Source organism: Delphinus delphis, chromosome 3, assembly GCF_949987515.2.
Source record: "Delphinus delphis chromosome 3, mDelDel1.2, whole genome shotgun sequence".
In the NCBI taxonomy this organism is placed as follows: Eukaryota; Metazoa; Chordata; class Mammalia; order Artiodactyla; family Delphinidae; genus Delphinus; species Delphinus delphis.
The window spans coordinates 133,972,731-133,994,071 of NC_082685.1; positions in this window are offsets into that span (position 1 = coordinate 133,972,731).

Here is a 21,341-nt window from a genome sequence, read left to right on the forward strand (position 1 = left end):
AATAAAAGTTTGTGTAATAAATGAATTCATGAATAATGTTTGTGGAATGAATAAATAAAGTAATTAATAATGAACAAATGGGAACTTTGAGATAATAGAAGACAGCAATATTACCCTCTATTCAATGACTTTAAAAATAAAAAAAATACAGTAGCATCTAATTACTCTATTATTGGAAAACATATATATATATATATATATATATATATATATATATATACACATTTCTAGATACTTATACTTGAGGATAAAAGTATTAGATTTACTGACCATTTTTTCCTCTAAAAGTGAACTTTTGCAAATGACCCTAATATCTCCAGTGGGGGAGAAAATGAGTTTTAGGAAAAGTTTGAAACTGACTGGTATATTTAAAGGAATAGTCTTTGTTAATGTTTACATAGCACTCACCTGTTCAGCTAAATGACTGTTAAAACCAACCTTAAACTCTTTTTTCTATAGATATGTATACATAATTCTCCCTCATAAAGGCTACTTTTAGATGGGGAAATGTATGAAAGGCAAATATTTGAAAGTGTAAAATATCACATTCTTTCAGAATCATGACACTTTTACCTTAGGATAATTTAAACCATTTTGGTCATGTATAGTTCCCTCTGGATTCTATTGTAGTTATATATTTGGCTATCAAAAGACTTTATTAAAAAATGTTTTTCAAAAACTGACTTGCTGAAAATATATGATATAAAATATAGTAAACCTTAGATATTTAACGTTTGTGTTTATTTGTCATACACTGTAGTCAAAGGTAAGAATAATATATAATTAGATATAAATAGAGAGATTAATTATCCTTAGAGGAGAAAGACATGTAACATGTTAAAATGATTTAAAGGAGTTTACAAAGAAAACTTACCTATAATTATAATTTTTTTAATTTTTATAGGTCTTCTTACTTTTCCCTATAAATTAAATGTAATTAACATCAAAGTTTAGGATTCTTAGGATTTAAAAATGCTAGTATTACTAGTATTTAATTATTTTTTATTCACTAAGTAGAAAAAGAAGAGTTTGACTTATGTGTTAACTTGATGCCAGAGCAGTTTGATCACTATTTTTGAAAATAGCTTCTGAATCAAATAATTTTAAATTTTCACAAGTTTGGGGAGGTGGCTTTTTTAATATTGTTGTTGTTTGTTAATGATTTTTCTTCTTGACGTTCAATACAATTTTCCCACATAAAGAAAAGAAAGGAAAGTTGGTAGCATTCTGCATCCAGATCTAATGTTTTTATGCCTTTGCAAAGAAACCATAGAGGAACCAAGATGGTCAAATGGTCGTTCTGTACCTCGTACCTATTTTCTTAGGTATCTAAAATATATTCACAGCTTGTAATGTAAGACTTCTAATATCATGATAAACGAAGAATGTTTCACATATGCATAACCAACACTTTGGAGAATATTAGGAAATAAAAGAAGCCAGTGCCTTATCAGGCATGGAGACGGTTCAAGACTTTTAGAAGTGAACAACTGAGCAAGTTATAGAAGGCTCACTGTGTATAAAATATCATTCTCATAAATCCTCATCGGGGTTTACATTTAAGGGAAAAAGAGACAATTTGCTGTTTTACTGTGAATATTTTAACTTTATAGAAGCCATTCTTATAGAATCACATTAAGATAATTCTGTCCTTAACTATACCTTTGAGAAAAAAGCTGTTTTCTCAGGTAAGTGAAAGATCCTACTGATTAATTCATGCCCTATATGATAGCAGTAAACCTAGCTGGATTTTGCTTTAGAATATCTGTACAGGTGAGCCTTTGTTAATGTGACTCACACCAACTATTTTTAACTCTTGGGAGAAATAAAGACAAAATAAGCCCTAAAGCAGCACACACACACACAAATTCCCCCAAGGAATCTATAAATTCTGCTAAAACCCAAAGGTACTTGGAACTGTAGAAGGAAAAAAAATATTCTCAGATGAACAGGCTATGTTGTTTATGCTTCAGCAATAATTTCCCCAGCATCAAGAAAAAGAAAGAAAACAATTACTATTGAAAAATGATTGTTTAATAATGAAAAAGGAAGAAAAAAATAGGAAAACATTTCTTCTGCAACAAAGATGGTATTGTACTTACAATTTTAGTGGAAAACTATAATTTAGTTTTTGTCTCCCAAAACCATAATTTTTATCAATTTGATCATACCATGAATTAATATTTAGTAATAATTATGTTGACTTAATACTCTGCAGCCATAATGTTAAGTTGATTTAATCATGCCAAGTGCCTTGGTTCCTCAGGGCGCCATACCCAGCAGCTAGCGCAAGTTTAAAACATGGTTATTATTACCAAGATGCTAACTAGTGAGGGAAAGAGATACTCTTAGAGACTGAACTTGGACAATCCAGAGAAAAAGGAAGAGAACTCTTATTATCCAGCACCAGAACATATTAAGTTTTACACAGTGGTTACAAACACTTTCAGAAAGTGACTTAAATCTGGGAAGATAAAAATCCTCTGGATTTAAAATAGAAGAATATTGATATATGGACCATTGTGATAGCAAGTAAGCTAACCTAAGATTTCCTTCTAAAACTACAAATGATACAAATCAATTTTTCTATGTTTCAACATGCTATTTTTTGTTACTATTACCCCTGCTTTTCTTTCCCTGATTAGATATGCCAAATGGAAAGCCACCACAGAAATTCACATCTCAAGCATAGCTATTGCCTAATAAAGAACTTCTGGGATTCACATGGTTTTTATTGTACAAAGTTAAGGTTTTCTTTAAGCTCTTATGTCAAAGGGTTAAAATTAAGTTCCCTGATACAGAAAACTGTTTTAAGTCACCCAGATAAAGGACCTGAGAACTAATTGTCCTTGTCTCTACAGTTTAGCCAGCACTCACCTGCATACTGTCCAACCTACTTAACCATCTGCAAAGTAATTGGACAATTTTACCCAAATGTTAAGATAGAGGTATTCCCTTATCATACAATGAACTATGAATCCTTCTGCAAATAAATAATAAATAGCATCCTTGCTAACTTATTATTTGTGACAAGAGGTGACATTTTTAAAACCTCATATATTTGAGGTTTTGAAATTGAATTGCATTAATTCTTCATAATATTTTTCTTCTTCATCAGAGCACCTTTTTAAGTTCATTAATGCAGATAAATTAGTCCTACACTTATTGTTTTTTTATAACACTTAAATTTTTCTTTCATCTAGCAAGATTATTTTTCTTTTTGTTTATGCACTTAAATATCAGGGAATTTTTTTCTGGTTGTGAATAACCAGGTAAGTTCATTCATTATTTTTTCCTGGTGTCTCGTCAACTCAGTAAGTACATGCATCTATTACTCTAGCTACATGGTAGCTTTTACGTTTGTATTTTGTATCACAGGTGACATACATAACACATGGTAACATGAAACTACAGGTCATAGGCTGAACTTGTCCCTTGTGAACACAGAAAAGAACCAAAGCTCAAATGGCCACTTTGCATGAGCAAAGTTCCCAGAGTGGGAGAGGAAGTGCTCCCTGGACCCTTCAGATGATAGAGTTAACACTATGGTAGGCTCTCCTCATTATAATAAGAAAGCTCCATATAACAGGATATTTGTTTTCTTTGACAAAGTCAAGGCACTTGACCAATACAACTAGACACTAGGAAATGATTTGATCCAAAATACTAAGTCATTATTTTAATTCTAAAATTTTGCATGATTCTTCTCCTCTAAGTTTCAACTTAAATGAAGATATTTTTCCCCTAGTTTATCAAGTATGAGTGTGGTATTGAAGGAATTATGACTTATTATACATTAATGATTGAATTAACACCATGTAAATTCATAGTATAGTGAATTTCAAAATCTGGTGAATTAGTAATTGTAACTTTATCCTAGGGTCATCTCTTTTATCAGTTAGTTCAAAATCTGAAGGATTGTTTTCAAATTGAACTGTTATTGGGAATTTTTACCATTAATTCAAATCTACCTCAAGAGGATTGATATTTCTATATGAAAAATTATTTATGTTCTATCAAATATTTGAAACAAAATACTCAGGAATATTAGTAATATGCAGAAATGCATTCAGACGATGAATCACTCTTTACTACTTATAGATATGCATGTGTTTTAAATAAACCTTCTTAAGCTTAACCTCTAAAATGTTAATGAGGAGAAAAAAATCTTATCCTATCTGCAAACCAGGATTTTTTTTTTTTATTCACAACATAGCAATACTGAAAGAAAATCAAACCTTTCAAAAAGCTAAACCTGGCTTTAAGCTCATGTCTTCATGTCCTGGTATATTCTTCCCCAACACATTTGCTGTCATATGATGAAAACTTCACTTTTTCTAATCCAATCCTACACCTATCTTCTTTTTTGGTGTTTCTTTTGATATCTCCAACTTGGCAAATTATCTGACTCTGTCTACACAACTTTAGCGGATATGATGTTTCCAAAGGTTCTTGTCAACCTTTCTATAGTTGATGTGGACTTCTGAAATCTACGGACTTTTTGTATACAAATCACAGTGGTTTCAGGAAACCTCAAATTATTTACAAACACACCAATTATATATTATATGTACTAGAGACATAAATAAATCACACCAAAAAATATATGTCTAAAAACTACTCATGGCATAGGGAAAGAACTTGATATTAGAGTCCAGACAGAATTCAGTTTAAATCCTAGATTTATCAGTTCCTAGGTCTTTGACTTGGGATTCTTTACTTAAACTCAGCCTCAATCTCAGCCTCTCTAAAATGGGAAAAATAGTACTTATATTTTGTGTTTATTAGAAGAATTAAATGATAACTATATGTAAACATCAAACTCTGTGCCTTTGTAAGGTAGAGGCTCAATAAAAGATAACAACTATTATTATACACGCATGTAATTTGTTCCAAGCAACACATAAAAATTATAATAAAAGTTTATCACCTCTTCAGCAATTCATATGCCAATATCCATTGGACAGTCAAGCACATTCAATATTACACACCCATATTCAATATTAAAAACATTCAATGGTGACACACACATGTATTTGCAAGTCAGTAATTTTACTATTTTATACCCATACCCTTAATAAACGATCTCAGACAACAACTACTTTATTAGAACACATCCCCAATTTTTAAAAAATATCTGTCAGCTTATCAAATAAAAAAAATAATAATATAAAGGGAAAGAGTAAAGAAAATCAGTCAATATCTTGAAGGAAAGAAACCTCAAGGGTTATTACAATAATTTATTTGCTACTGAATTTTATGCTTTCTATCTTAGTGTTTTGTAGAATCTACCTTCATGTATGAAGATGGAGTCTTTATCAAAGATGACACCCTCATGGTTTTTAAATGTAATGTCAGCGATTCATGCCAAATGTATGCTTTTGAGGACACAACTTTATCCCAGAACTTTATTCTAAATTAGAAAAATTGTCTACATAATCCATATCCTATAGGTAATCTATACTCTACTTCCTCTGGTGATGATTGTAAATCTAAAAAGAGTAAAAGTGGTAAGTTAGGATAAAATGGCAGTAATGATAAGGGTGTTACATAAAATAATAAGCTTGCTGCATCTGCATTGTGCAGTGTAATTATATTTATGTTCTAAACTTAAGTTAGAACACATTAATTGCAAAAATTAAGGCACAGACTGCATAAATGATTGTTCACAAATATTTTTTGTAGTTTGTAGTTTCCTAGGATGTTACTTTAGAACAGGTTAAATACAGTATCTAATTACTAACTGCGAAGCTTTATGTTTATAAAATATGATACCTATTTTTTGCACTTGAATAGGAAAAACGGAAACCTATGCATAAAATCATGATGACTGAGTTAGAACAGGCTCACTAGTTCTGTAAAAAAATCAATAAAAATCAAATAAAGTATCTGAAAATAATTGGGAATCCTCCAAATAGAGCTGTGATTATATGAAACCCCCTTTGTTGTTCTCTTGAATATTGATATAAACATATACGTTCTCTAGGAAAAACAAGTTTTCCTTTGAATGGAAAAAGGCACTTTTCTTTACTCAAGATCATCCAAAATTTCTCAATAAAATACTGACATAGGCTGAAATTTTTCTTTCATTCTGTGGTTACACAACTTGCAAGCTTTTCCCCAAAATGAGTGTTTGAAGTCTGCTCTCTCTTGTGTAGTAACTGGGGAAACATAGAGGAAGGAACAAAGACTAATAAATAGCATTCCAAAAAAATGAAATTTATTCTAAAAAATTGTCAGTAGACTTTGGGAATTATTTAATAGTTTAAATTGTGAGCATATCACAAGGAGACAATTTTCTCCACTCCATTGTAGCCTTGGCCTCAACATGCCATGTTTTGGCTGACGGGTCCATTCTGCGGTGAGAAACGTCAGCATGTCACCATTACTTCATCTAATAGTTACCAAACAAACTCCTCTGGGAGGTAGAAATTTCACAAATGTCCCTTTTCTATATTGTGCACAATATTTTCTTTCTTTAGAACAATTGACTGATTTGTAATAATCTGTTTTGACAGCAGTTACGTAGAAATATTGTGTTAAATATTTTTAGTCACGAGGGAGTATGGACATATGGATATAGTTGTGTGGGTCTTGTCTAATTATATGCATTGTACGATTTACTATTGTTGGGGACCATCTTCCATTCATTTAATAATGCTTTTGCAAATTGACAGATAGCATTTGGACTAAAAGACACACAGGATATTTGCGATGAAAAAGGAAAAAAAAAAAACCTCCTCTGCCTTTTCTCTTGTGTAGAGCAATTTGTCAAGTAATTAGCCAACCTAATTAAATTTTTGTAGCACTAATCAAACGAATATGCTAAAATTTTCTTTGCACAGCCAGTTTGCTGTCTGCTTGCATTTAACTTGATGGTTTGAAAGGGGCCCTACTCAGTCTGCCACTCCACTTAATAACCTAATTTGCATTTTATATTGGTAAATCAAATTAAGCACCAGTGGCTTTTAGTATGATTGACTGTGGTCAGGCCTGTTCAGATGGGACTTTTTCACAGAAAATTAGGCACATTTTAATATGACTGAGGCTGTGCTTTCTGTGTTCAGCAAACTGCATTCACTCAGCTAATTAAAAGGGCTCCCTCCACCCCACCCCGCTGCATGTGATAGATTTACCCAGCTGGTGTGTCCATTTTCTTTTGTACAATTTCTTGATGGAAGTTTTTATTTCTAACTATAATAAGATTGTCTAAGCAACACTTCAAACCAATTTGCATGAAACATATAAACAACACTTTGTTAGAAAATAATTACTTCGAGAGGTGGGTGCATCTGTGTGTAAATACAGGTCCATGTAAGGGCTTGCAGGTTTTAGCTTATCTACAGAGCAGCCTCAGACTTCGAAAATTTTCATTGATTGGAACATTAACAGTGACCCATGCTGATGGAACTTACCTAAGGTCATATTAAGGCATATTCCCACTTTTTGTTGTTGTTGTGAGACAACTATTCACATTTTAGTGAGAAAAAAAAGATAACATAAATACAAGTTTTAAAACCTCCTTCTTACCCAATAAAAGCAAGAGCCATTCTTTAGTCAGAGTTAACAATATATTTTATTATAAATGGATATTATTTCCAGTCTACGAATAGGGAAAATGAGACAGAGAGAGATTAAGTGACTTGTCCATTAATACAAGCGAATCTGGGATTTGATTAGTTTTCTTGGCTTTCAATTTGTGCTCTTTCCAATGTCTCACAGTCTTTTGCATGCATTCTAATACCACTCACTTTGTTTCCTAAATGACATTTACCCCACTAGAAAAATCACAAATCCCCTTGGAATTTTTGACTCTATAATACTGAATAAAATAATTCTTTCCACATATTTCTTACTATATATTTTTATTTGCAGTAGTCAGGTTTTCAAGAAGCTAGTTTTAAGATTTTATTAATAGACACTTGATCGTGCTTTTAACAATAGCAACAACAAAACTTCTTACCATGCTAAGCTTATATTCGTCATAAGAGAACACTAAACCTTGACAAAATTAATGGTCTAAACACCAAATTAACCTGAATCTTCAGCAAGTGAGTAAAAACTTCTTCCACACACTAGTGGAGGAATATTCTTTAACTTGGGACTTCTCTTTAGTCAATTATGCAGCCATCAGTAGCTTTGGAAAGGGACAGAAGAATGTTGAACACACTATGTGTCCGGAGATTAGACAACAAAATTACGCCTGGAAACCTGAAAGAAAAATGTGCTGCATTGTCTTACCTAAGCTTAGACCCTGACTTTTCCTAACAAGTTCAAGATAAGCACACTGACTTATACTAGTCTTCAACTATCTTAAAATTGATGATGAAGGTAATTCTTTAATTAAAAAGAGAATTAAGATTATGAAAGAGATGGAGTCAAACATGGCAGTCGCTAGAGACACACTTGGGTTTTCTATTTTAATTAAGGTAATGGTGCATATGTTCTGAAACCTCAGTTCAGTCCATTTTTTAAAAAGTCATAATTCTGAAAGAAAACTCAAGAAAGTATCTGATGGCAGTGCTTGGGCTAAAGGAAGGCCAAATTTCAAACTTCTTAGTTGCTCAGATCTCCAGAGGTGACCACTTCAAATGTTGTATCTATAGGTTCCATGCCCTTTGCCTCACAGGGGAAGTTGTCGTCACTGGTTTTCTCGGTGGATACATGAGAGGACCTCCCCTCATCTGCTCCTCTATGAAGTACAAAGCTCTGACTCCTTTTTCCCTTCACATAGATGGTGTTTTTATATCTTTTAACATTCTTATGGATTTCTAGTTCAACATGTGTTTAAAATGTTTGGACCAAAATTGCATATAACACTTAAAATTTCTGAGCATGAAAGGATGAATGACATCATAATATTTTATGATAGAAGCACATTAAGATGTTGTATCATTAATATGTTACAGTAATAAAACGTCAGTTTTTCTATAATTGTGACTGCGTAATTGTGTGCTCTATCCCTAAGAACTTGTGCATGTATCAGAACACACTGGCCCATTTAAAGAACTGGCCTATTTAATCTATGCTGTGAAATTTATGTGTGTCTTATTCATAGTATTCCCTTATTATCCTTTTGATATCAACACAGTCTATAGTGATAGACTTTCCTAATATTGGTAATTAGTGTCTTTTCTTTTTCCCTTTATCAGTAGTGCTAGATGTATTAGAGTTCTCTAGAGAAACAGAACCAACAGGATGTATAAATATATAGGAAGACGTTTTATTTAAGGAGTTGATTCACACAATTGTGGGAGCAGGCAAGTCCAAAATTTGTAGGGAAGACCAGAAGTCTGGAAACCCAGGTAAGTGCTGATATTGCAGTCTGAAGTCAGTCTGGAGGTGGAATTTCTTCTTCCTGGGGAACCTCAGTCTTTTTCTTAAGACCTTCAACTGATTGGATGAGGCCCACCCACATTATGAAAATTAATCTGCTTTACTCAAAGTTCTCTGCATTAAATGTTAATCACATCTAAAAAATAGCTTCAGAGCAATAACTGGAGAGATTTTTGGCCAAAACCTAGGCATAAGGGCTTAGCCAAGTTGACATACAAAATTAACTATCACATTAAAGTTTTGTCAACTTCCTTGATCTTTTTAAATAATCGGTTTTGTTTCACTAGTTTGATTTTTATTTGTTTGATTTACCCTGTTAATTTCCATTTCATTGATTTCTGCATGTATCTTTATTATTTGATTCTTTCTCCTTGCTTTGGGCATATTTTGCTTTTATTTTTCTACTTTCTTGAGATGGGAGCTGAGATTATTGACTTGAGATTTTTTTTTCTAATCCAAGCACTTTAGTGCTATAAATTTTCCTCACAACACTGCTTTAATCAAGTGTCCAAAAAGCCTGGTATATTGTATTTTCATTGTCATTCAGATCAATGTATTTTTTATTTCCCTTTAGACTTCCTCTTTGTCCCACAGATTACTTAGAAGTGTATTGTTTACTTCTCAAGTATTTGGAGATTTTCTTCTGTTTCTATTTTTTATTTCTATTTTTATCCCACTGTGGTTAGAGAACAAGCTTTGTATAATTCAATCCTTTTAAATTTGTTGAGGTATATTTTATGAATCAGTATAGGATCTATGTTGGTTTATTTTCCATGAGTACATGAAAAGAGTGTGTATTCTGCTGTTTTGGGGTGCAGTGTTCTATAAATGTTGATTAGATCATCCATTTAGTTATTTATACTTTTTATTACTTTGCTGAAACTTTTCATATTTTAGTTTATTTCAAGTATATTCCTAACGTTTGATGAAGCATTTTTATAATGGCTGCTTTAAAATCCTTGTCAGATAATCCTAATGTTTGTTTCATCTCAATGTAGACATCTATTGTTTTTTCTCACTTATTTGAGATTGAGTGATTTTCTTATTGAAATCTGGACATTTGGGGTATGTTATGAATGTCTGGATCTGATTTAAATATTTGTTTTAGCAGGCCTCCTCTGACAACAGTCTGGTGGAAATAATACCAGTGGATTATTACCAAGTGGGTAAGGAATCCAGGTTCCCCTCTCAGCCTTCATAGATACTTGGAAGGGGGAGGGGCTGATAATTACTACTGGGTAGGAATGAGTTCTGGCTCCCCAGGTGGTTTCCACTGATGCCATGGTGGTGGTGGTGAGGTGACCTCATGACTTCTGGGGAGTGGTGAAAGTCCCGACTATCTAGTAGGCATCATCTAACACTACACCAGTGAGGCAGGAGCCTTGTTACCTTCAGTTAGGTGTGGAATTCAAGTACAGGAGCCCTATGTGGTCTCCACTGGCACCACACCCCAGGCTCTTTTGGAGTTAAAGGGAAAGATCTAGTCCTGAACTAAAGATTTCTTCATATTCTTGTATAATTCCCAATCATAAGCAAAAGACAGTTGAAAATTCTATCCTTTTGCTCTGCTGTTCATTCCCTTCCCCCACCACCCCTTTAACTCATTCTCTTAAGGCCCATTGCTCTTAACAGAGCTTTATAAATGTGGCCATATGACTAACTGTGGAGTGAAAAAGCTACATATCTTGTAAAGGAATTGTAGGTAATAGCTGGCATATGGAGAAAATACTTTGAAAGGCAGAGTCTTCCTTGATCCTCTGACATCCTTCCTGTGGAGAGTAAAGAATTCTAGTAGTGAAACAATTCCACTTAGATATAATTCATGAATGACACTGGACTCACTGTGTATTGTTGAATTAAAATATCTTTCGCTTTTTTAAAACTGAAAACTTCTATTTCTAGAGTTAATTACATTACGAGTTTACCATCTAATTAAAAAATAAGTAGATTTTAGAGTGGTACAATAAAACAAGAGACATTGAATCAATGAGAGGCAGATAATACAAAGAAACAGACAAAGGTAAAATGAGTAAGGCAGAAGTCAAAGAAGGGGATCAGAGAGCTGAGAAATGTAAATGTGAACTTGAGAAGTGAAAGTGTCATGAGGAAAAAAGGAACATCTCTGATTTCACTAGGAATGAAATGTGAAGGCCTTGTTTTTGTTGTTTTGTTTGCACCACAGAAACACGTCATCTTTGGTCTATATGAGATTCCCCTCTCATCTTACTATTTTCTTCTTCTTCATTATCGAACCTCACTCCCATTCTACACACATTCTATATTTATTTACTATAGGTACTTCGTAATATATGCCTTATTGAATAACATAATGCTGGTTTGTCTGTGTATGTGCTTTAATTTCATATGTGGTATCAGGCTATAAATGTTGTTTTTCTTATGTTTTTTCAGCCCACACTATATGATCTGTTCATTTTGCTGTATGTATATCTAGTTCATTGATTGTAATTCTATCATGATATCACATTGTTTGTACCTACCTTGTTTTAATTTATCGATTCCCATAGTGATAGACATCAATTTTGCTTCTGTATCCCTGGTACCACACAAAAATGTAGCAATTAGCTAAGCAAAAATTCCCACTAGTGGAATCTTTGGATAATAGATTGTATGCATAATTAATTTAATAACAACCTGTAAAATATATCTCATGAAGAGTAATACCAGTTTACATTGTCATATTCAGTGCATAAGAAATTGTCTTCCCTCATATCATGGCCAGTATTGGTACTGACTTTCTTTCAATAATCAAATGCATGTAAATATCTAATTATTGTGTTAATTTACATTTATCTAATTAGTTATGCAATTAATCATCTTTTCATCTATTTATGAGCCATTTGATTTCTCTTCCTTCTTCTTTGACAGTTTTTATATTCAGTTTCTTGGTTTTTTTCCTTATTGATTTGCATGAGTCATATTTTAGATATTAAACCTTTGTCAGTTTTAGAACAATACCAGCCTGTTACTCAAATTCTCAATGCTGCCCTTTTTTGAATAAAAGTCCTTAATTTTGATGTGTTCAATTATTCATTTTTGCTTTATGGAATATCTTTTGGTTTAAGTTCTAATTTTTATAGTTTTACTTTTCATTTACCTGAAGTATGCCTTCTTATATGGTAAACAAATTTATTTTTCCTGTATAGTAAGTTAGCTGTCCTCAAGTCATCATAACCACTGCTTCAAATAAATATTTTAATGGCACAGTGAAATATAAAAATAAACAATTATGGAATGTTTTAGAAGCAAAAAGAAACTAACATATCAGGATGACTGTAGCAAGTAAAAAAGGAAATGTAGTTTCTAAACTTCTAGATTATTAGGTAGATAATTTTTTTCCTAAGGAGCAAATACTTATCCCTTTTCTACTTTATATCATTCCAGAAAACATCATCATATCTTAGTTTGAAATGACGAAAATAGGTTTAAAAAACAAAAGTTATTTTAAATGATAAAGTGATAAAAATATAAATGACAAAAGGTAAGGTAAAGAGCAAATTTGGATAACTCAAGTAAAAAGTTTTTTTTTAAAAAAAACCCTCTATTATCTGTATGTATTGCATTTAAGAGATCAATTTAGGACTTTATTTACTGAGATAATTACTTTGGTTCTTCATTTTATTTTACTTGCATAGATCCAGACTACAGGGAAGAGACTTTCATACATCTACTTGGGTAAACTTTCTAATACCTTAAACTCATTAACCGAAGCTTAACATTTTGCATCTAGCTCAATTCCCCAGACACATTTTAGCCTTGCTGATGGAGTTATTTACCTACATAGGCCAAGCTCAAAGTCAGGAAGTTTATAAAACTCAGAAACTTTAAATAATATGATCTTACTATATACATTTTTGGCAGGAAACTGAGGTAATTCTATATGTAATCAGGTTTAAAAAAAGAAAGATTTTATCTGAAATATACAGTAATGAGGAAAAAGTATTTTACTTCAGTTATCTGAATAATTGCTTCCATTTTCCTCCTCACTTTGCTAGTTCACACTTGTCCTAACACAACAGAATAAATTTATGATAATAGAATTTTGAGGAAAAAAGCAGGATTTCAAGATTTAAAGTGTCATTAATTGAAATACTGTAATCCCTAAAGAGCTAATCTTTTCAGAGACTGCATTTTTTTTTCATGACATAAGTATAACAAATTTACAAATTTATTTCACTGCTTGAGGTAGGAGGAACTCTTTCCTAAATTTCAAAGTAAGCTCATTTTAGTGCTTAGTAAAGCCAAGCAGAGTGTTGTCAATTAATAAACATGTTTCCATCATGGGACATAGTGGAGAAGCCATAATATAAAATTTACCCTAGGTTCAAATAATTCACTTGCCTGACTTTGGGGTTCACTAGGTGATTGATAATGATTTAACTGTACTGAGTGGTCCTGGCTTAAAACTGTCTTGCTGTTGTGTTACATTAATAGCTTTAGAGTGAAGAAATTGAATTATTTCAACTTACAAACTAGTGTTGTGAAGCTATCCTAATAATATTCACTAAATGACAAATAAATAAAAACATATTAATAAGGGGAGAAAGAGGAAAAGAAAAGGTTTCATTGCCCTCAAAAGAATTTGCAATCTAATGGTGGTCAGACATGGAAATAATAGAAGGGAACAAATAAAGGTGACAGAAAAGGTAATTGCTAAAATTGTGTGTGGAATTAGTCAACTGGGGAGCTGTAAATTAAAACATTTGAGTTGCAGTGTGACTAATAAATGCTCCCACAGCTGGGCTATGGGTGATAGAGAGTCTAACCTTGGTTAAGCCAGGAAAGCATGGAAGTCCACTAAAAAGGCCATTTTTAAATTTTGTTCCATCAACAAAGTCCATGGTTGAGTGCCCTTATGCTTCTGAAAAAAAAAAAAAAAAAAAAAAATTTAATGTATAAATTATCTGTGCCGGGGAAAATGGTCTACCTAGCCCTGGTATTTCCAGGAGGAGGAAAACTCGACAGAGCTTAGAAATTTAAGACCTTAAGAAATGTGTACTACACAAGAAGGAGTTATTTATAATTGACTCCAAGAAGAGAAAGTTGGATAGGAGCTTGCTCATTTAATTCCTGGTGACATGGTGAGCCTCACACATGAACTGTGATTTCATTTGCAATCTCTCTAGGTTTTAAGTACTGTCTCTCATTACCAATGGAAAACATATTCTCACAATTGAGTAACCTCTTTGAGTTATAGGTGAGGAAGTATTTATCAAGATAGAAAATTTCCACACTGGGAACTACTAAAATGCAGTTTTCATGAAGGGACACATTTTAGACACCATTTTAATGATTCTAAATCTAAACAGGTTGCAGTCCCATCCCATGCCTTCAAAGATTGTTCATTTAAACAAGATTGAGTGTATTGAAGCCACCTTGTTAAGTTCAAAAATGTATGCATAGGGACTTTCCTGGTGGCACAGTGGTTAAGAATCTGCCTGCCAATGCAGGGGACATGGGTTCAATCCCTGGTCTGGGAAGATCCCACTTGCCGTGGAGCAACTAAGCCCATGCGCTACAACTACTGAGCCTGCGCTCTAGAGCCCACGAGCCACAACTACTGAGCCCACATGCTGCAACTACTGAAGCCCATGCACCTAGAGCCCGTTCTCTACCACAAGAGAAGCCACAGCAATAAGAAGCCTTTGCACTGCAGCAAAGAGAAGCCCCTGCTCACTGCAACCAGAGAAAGCCCGCATGCAGCAACAAAGACTCAACACAGCCAAAATAAATAAATAAATAAATAAATAAATAAATAAATAAATTTTTTTTTAAAATGTGTGCATAGGGAAGGAAATAGATCCAGTAACTATGGATTAAGGCAAATGTAAGTGGAAACTTGCTAGGAAATCTTGATCATAATGCTATACATCATACATGAGTATATGTTCATTACATCTTTTAGATGTCATTTTGAATGATGCCACCAAATGTTTATGACAGGGCTTTTTGACATTCCCAAACCATAGTATTTCTGCCATCTTGACATTCTTCAGAACACTTCCTCTACTACACAGTAGAAAGTATTTACTGTTTTCTAAAGTCACGTAAAACAATGTTCTGGGCCCCAAAATGGACTTCCGCTATTATTCTTCAGTAACAAACCACCCAACCCCAAGGCAAATCATTTTCTGAAAGCAAAATATGCAAACTGTTCCCATGTGGTCACACTCATCAGCAAGCCCAGATGCAACCATCTGCTGAGCTGAGTCAGAGCTAAACCCCTTTAGATACAATACCTGCTCACTGGCTTTTCTCTTGTTTTGGGTGGAATTGTGTCCCCCCAAAAAAATATGCTCAAGCCCTAACCACTAGTACCTGTGAATGTGACCTTATTTGGAAATATGGTATTTGCAGATGTAAGCAAATTAAAATGGGGTCATACTGGATTAGTATGGACCCCGAATTCCATGACTTTGAGTCAATGAAGTGTCCTTGTTAGGAGAGAGAGATTTGAAGATATAGACACACAAAGGGAAGAAGCCCATGTGATGATGGAGACAGAGATTGCAGAGACACACCTGCAAGTCAAGAGCACCAAGGCTTGCTGGCAATCACCAGAAGCTAAGAAGAGGCAAGGAGTGATTCTGCCCTAGAGACTTCAAAGAGAGCATGACCTGAGATGGGGAGAGGAACAAATATTTTCAATCAAGTGGGCAGGAACCTGAGTCAAGGCTAGATTCCCATTTTTGCAAGGTTTAGTTGACATTTGATTCTTCCTTGGACCCAGTATGTCCTTCAAGTCCACAACCCATGGTGAGGTCTGCATGCCAGTCTTTGTCTTCTGAGCACTGAAAGGCTTTAAAAAATCTCTGCTCTGGGCTTCCCTGGTGGCGCAGTGGTTGAGAGTCCGCCTGCCGATGCAGGGGACACGGGTTCGTGCCCCGGTCCGGAAAAATCCCACGTGCCGCGGAGCGGCTGGGCCCATGAGCCATGGCCGCTGAGCCTACGCGTCCGGAGCCTGTGCTCCGCAACAGGAGAGGCCACAACACTGAGAGCCCGGCTTACCGCAAAAAAATAAACAAAAAAACCCTCTGCTCTATGTTTCAGAGATTTAGGGATTATTTTTTTTGTCTCTTGTCCTGTGAAGTTTCAGAATTCAACAAATTTCTTGAGAAAGGAACCAGCCACATATTTAAGACCTGTAAAATTTCCTTTTTTTTTTTATCATCATCCTCACAAGAGTGACTAAAGCTGTCTTCTCTGTCCCCAGAAAGATTCTCTGTCCCTCGAAGTGTCTCTATGTCTAAATAAAGCTTGAATTCTTAATCTCTTGCCTATGCTTCACAGAAGCAAATACCCCAGAGGAAAATTAGTTGTAAACTGTCAGCTCACTTCTGATGTCTCCCCTCCCTGGAATATTATCCCCCTAATCCTTGTTGCTTTAGCAACTCTCTTATGACTTTTAACATCTTATTTTTGTATTTTAGCCAGTGTTTCTAGTTGTTCTTAGAGTTATTGTTCATCTGGAACAAACTACTTCAGCCTATCCAGTACTTTCTTATCCTGTAATTTTGCTTATCAACTTATAGAGACAACTACAGAATTTTATCTTCAGTTCTGAAGGTCTTTTAGATATTTTAATAACTTCACTCATTCATTCATTAATTCATTTCTCAAATATGTTTTGAATTGTATATTATGTACCTGGGATAGTGTTAGACACTAAGAATGTACTTATATTTTCAGTTTTCAAACTAATCATGTTCAGAATGGTGCTGAACTTTCTTGCCAATGAAACCACCTGAATTTCTCATTTTTATCAGTATTTTCAATGACAAATATGCTTTTCTCCTTTATTACAAAATTTGAAACTTGGGCCAATAATTATTTGTTCAGTTCACTCTATGAGCCTGGCACTTTACTCCTCACTTATGATTCAGAAAAAATTAGCCTCTGTTCTCTTAACAGAAACACTGATTATTTTGAGTTGTATTTTAATAACCATTAAGTTTGACCTGGATTTAGATTCAAATTGTTTCAACACAGGACAGCTAGGCAATGTCCTTGATATTTTTCTGACCTGGCTTCTGCTAAAATCTCAGTCAGTTCTACTCCTTGTGAAGACATCTGACATTCTTGCTAAATTTCTTACCCCACTGGCCTCAACCATGCCAAACACTCAGAAATCTGTCCCCTACCTGTGTAGAGACGCTCAAAATTAGATTCCTTCACCTGTCCTGGTTTCTCATACTTCATTACTTTCTTTCATTCTCTAGATATCTTTTTTTCAGTTCACTATTTCTGCCCTGAAGTCATTTCTGTGTCTACCTATTTGAGCCATGTTTCTTATGAGAGATATTTTGGGTCTTTTATGAGTATTTCCAAAGCCCATAACTTATATATAGAAATTTTCTCTACTACAAAAAAGGTGCAGACATTAAAATAAACATGTGATTGGGGAAGGACTATATTCACCTATCCTACTTCTAGCATAAATACCAGGGTCCTAAAACAGACATCTTCAATTTAATGATCATTTAAAATTTATTAGTTATTTTAACTTGACTTAGAAAGAATTTATACTTATCTGTTAGAGAATCATTAGCATGCTTTTCTCTGCTTCTGTTTGTCCTTTGAATATAGATCTGATTTTTAGAAATATACCAGGAGAATTTGGAGTATGCAGATTAAGGAAATTCAACTTCTTTATCTTTTCATATGCATGTATGAGTCTAGTAAAATCACTGAGTCATTACTAAATGTCAGAGAATGTACTAGGCAAGATGAAAATGGTACATTCCTGTCTTCCAGGTGCTCACTATATATTTGATGAAAAATTCACTTAAATCATGTGTTTGCAAAGACAGTGACATGGGTGACTTGGGAAACATGTAGGACAAGAACTGAACAGCCTGTAGGGATGACACAGGAAGACCTCAGAATGGGGTCTTAGACTAGGAGATTGTGTAAGCCAAGTCTGGTGGATTAGTCAGGGCTCTCCAGAGAAACAGACCAGCAGGATAGACAGATGATAGATAGATGATAGACAGATAGGTAGATCTTACAATAAAGAAATTTATTAAAAGGAATTGGTCACATGATTATGGAAGCTGAGAAGTCCCAAGATCTACAGGCAGCAAGCTGAAAAGGCAAATGTTCTGATGGTATAGTTCCAGTCTGAGTCCAAAAGTCTGTGAAACCAGAATGCTAATAATGTAAATTTCAGTCCAAGTCCAAGGCTGAAGGTAAGAGAAGACCCATGTCCCAGCTCAGATTATCCAAGTCACATCCTATCTCTTATCTAGGTCCAGCTCTATATATTGGATGAAAAGGGTGTTGTGTAGTATTTGTTGATTACTATACAGATAGTGGAGAAAATTTATAAATATAAAACAGCTATTTTCCTTAATGAGTTATATTTTAATTGGAAACATAAGATTATAAACTTCAAAAAATATATAAGAGGACTTAAATAACAAGTATGTTTAATAAAAGATGAGATGTAAACATAGAGGAAATAATAGATGATTACATGAAGTAGACAAATAACTATCACAGCTAGGCAGCTTCCTGCTAAGGTGGTCAGAGAAAGAGTAGTTTTTGAAAGTGTAAGAGGGGAATTGGTTCTTGAGGAAATAAGTAGAGGTGCAATTTGCCAACAATCGGATGGGCTGTATAAACATAATGTGTTTTGAAGGCTCATGGTATCTTCTGGACTCTGGGGAACCAACAAGTTTAGTTGTAGTGACAGATGGTCAGAGATGTTAGAAAGCTGAAATGAGTTTTTAAGAACCAAGCTGAGAATGTCATTAATATTACTAAATATTTATCAGAAATGCAGGGGTGTGATCTCTAGAAGATTCTATCTCCTGGTAATTGGAATACATATATGGAAAGTTTGTAAGTGAGAGGAAGCTGGACTAGAGCAAGAATCTGCAAACTACTGCCAATGGCCAGATCCAGATCGCGGCTGGTTTTCGTAAATAAAGTTTTATTGGAACCCTGCCACATTCATTCACTAATGTACTGCCTTGGCTGCTTTCATGCTGCAATGGCAGAGTTGAACGCAACAGAGACCATATGGCCCACAAAACCTAAAATATTTACTTTCTGGACCTCTAAAGAAAAATTTCCAAGGCCTGAACTAAAGAGAAGAAAGCCAGTTTGAATATAAATTGTTGAATAGGTAGATGTATGCGTGAATGAACATATAAAAGATATGACAAGAAATACCGTAAATGCATAGCTACTGAGGAACACTGAATATGAGTCCAATTAAACTGAGGTTTTTAGATAAGAAACTAAAACCAGCAAAATTAGGTCATCTATTTATTAAGCATTGCCCAGCACAGTCCTGGGTCCTTGTGAAAATATATATAATAAATGCAACACATGGCTCTTGCCTTGGAGAAATTTCTCTTCAAAGAAGAAACACGTGGGCTTTCCTGGTGGTGCAGTGGTTGAGAGTCCGCCTGCCGATGCAGGGGACACGGGTTCGTGCCCCGGTCTGGGAAGATCCCACATGCCGTGGAGCGGCTGGGCCCGTGAGCCATGGCCGCGGAGCTTGTGCTGCGCAACGGGAGAGGCCACAACAGTGAGAGGCCGGCGTACCGCAAAAAAAAAAAAGACACGTTTTGCTTTAATGAAAGAGAACAGTATATAACAAAATATAATAAAGTTCTACATATTTGGTACCATTAAGTGCTGTTGAACTTCTGAAAAATTATGCAATTCAGACTCTGGTCATTGAAAGAAAACAAAAATAGGAGGTCAGGAAAACTAATTGATTGAAAATATTTCAGCCTCTGTTCCAACATGGATATCATGTGCAGCATAACTTAAAATGTTTGCCTGGATCTATCAGTATAATGTGAACTGATTTTAAGCAGAGTAACAAAGTCTAAATAACTTGAGAAAACTGCTCCACGTGGGATATTTTGTTTCTTAAGTTCATATCATCAACATTTCTTAGTCTTTTATATGTTTTTCTGGCAGGTCCACAGAGGAACATGGCTTCTAGATACAGTAGTTTGCAAGCCTAGATTGTTTAGTGCTTTGTTTAATGCTTCTTTGAAAAAAGTCCAATTTCTTCCTGCTCTGATTTTCTGTTTAATCATTGTGAGTAATGGGTAAAATTATGAACTTCATTCAGAAAGTCCCACAAATTTTCAAATCTTCTATTCTCCTAAAGTGAATGTTTTTTAACATCTTTATTGGAGTATAATTGCTTTACAACATTGTATTAGTTTTTGCTGTATAACAAAGTCAATCAGCTATATGTATACATATATCCCCATATCCCCTCCCTCTTCCGTCTCTCTCCCACCCTCCCTATCCTACCCCTCTAGGTGGTCCCAAAGCACTGAGCTGATCTCCCCGTGCGATGCAGCTGCTTCCCACTAGCTATCTATTTTACATTTGGTAGTGTATCTATGTCAATGCTACTCTCTCACTTCATCCCAGCTTACACTTCCCCCTCCCCATGTCCTCAAGTCCATTTTCTACATCTGCCTCTTTATTCCTGCACTTCCCCTAGGTTCATCAGAACCTTTTTTTTTAGATTCCATACACATGTTTTAACATACAGTATTTGTTTTTCTCTTTCTGACTTACTTCACTCTGTATGACAGACTCTGGGTCCATCTACCTCACTACGAATAACTCAATTTCGCTTCTTTTTATGACTGAGTAATATTCCATTGTATATATGTGCCACATCTTCTTTATCCATTCATCTGTCAATGGACACAGGTTGTGCTTCCATGTCTTGGCTATTGTAAATAGTGCTGCAATGAACATTGTGGTACATGACTCTTTTTATAGTTTTCTCAGGGTATATGCCCAGTAGTGGAATTGCTGGGTCATATGGTACTTCTATTTTTAGTTTTTTAAGGAAACTCCATACTGTTCTCCATAGTGACTGTATCAATTTACATTCCCACCAACAGTACAAGAGGTTTCCCTTTTCTCCACACCCTCTCCAGAATTTATTGTTTGTAGATTTTTTAATGATGGCCATTCTGACTGGTGTGAGGTGATACCTC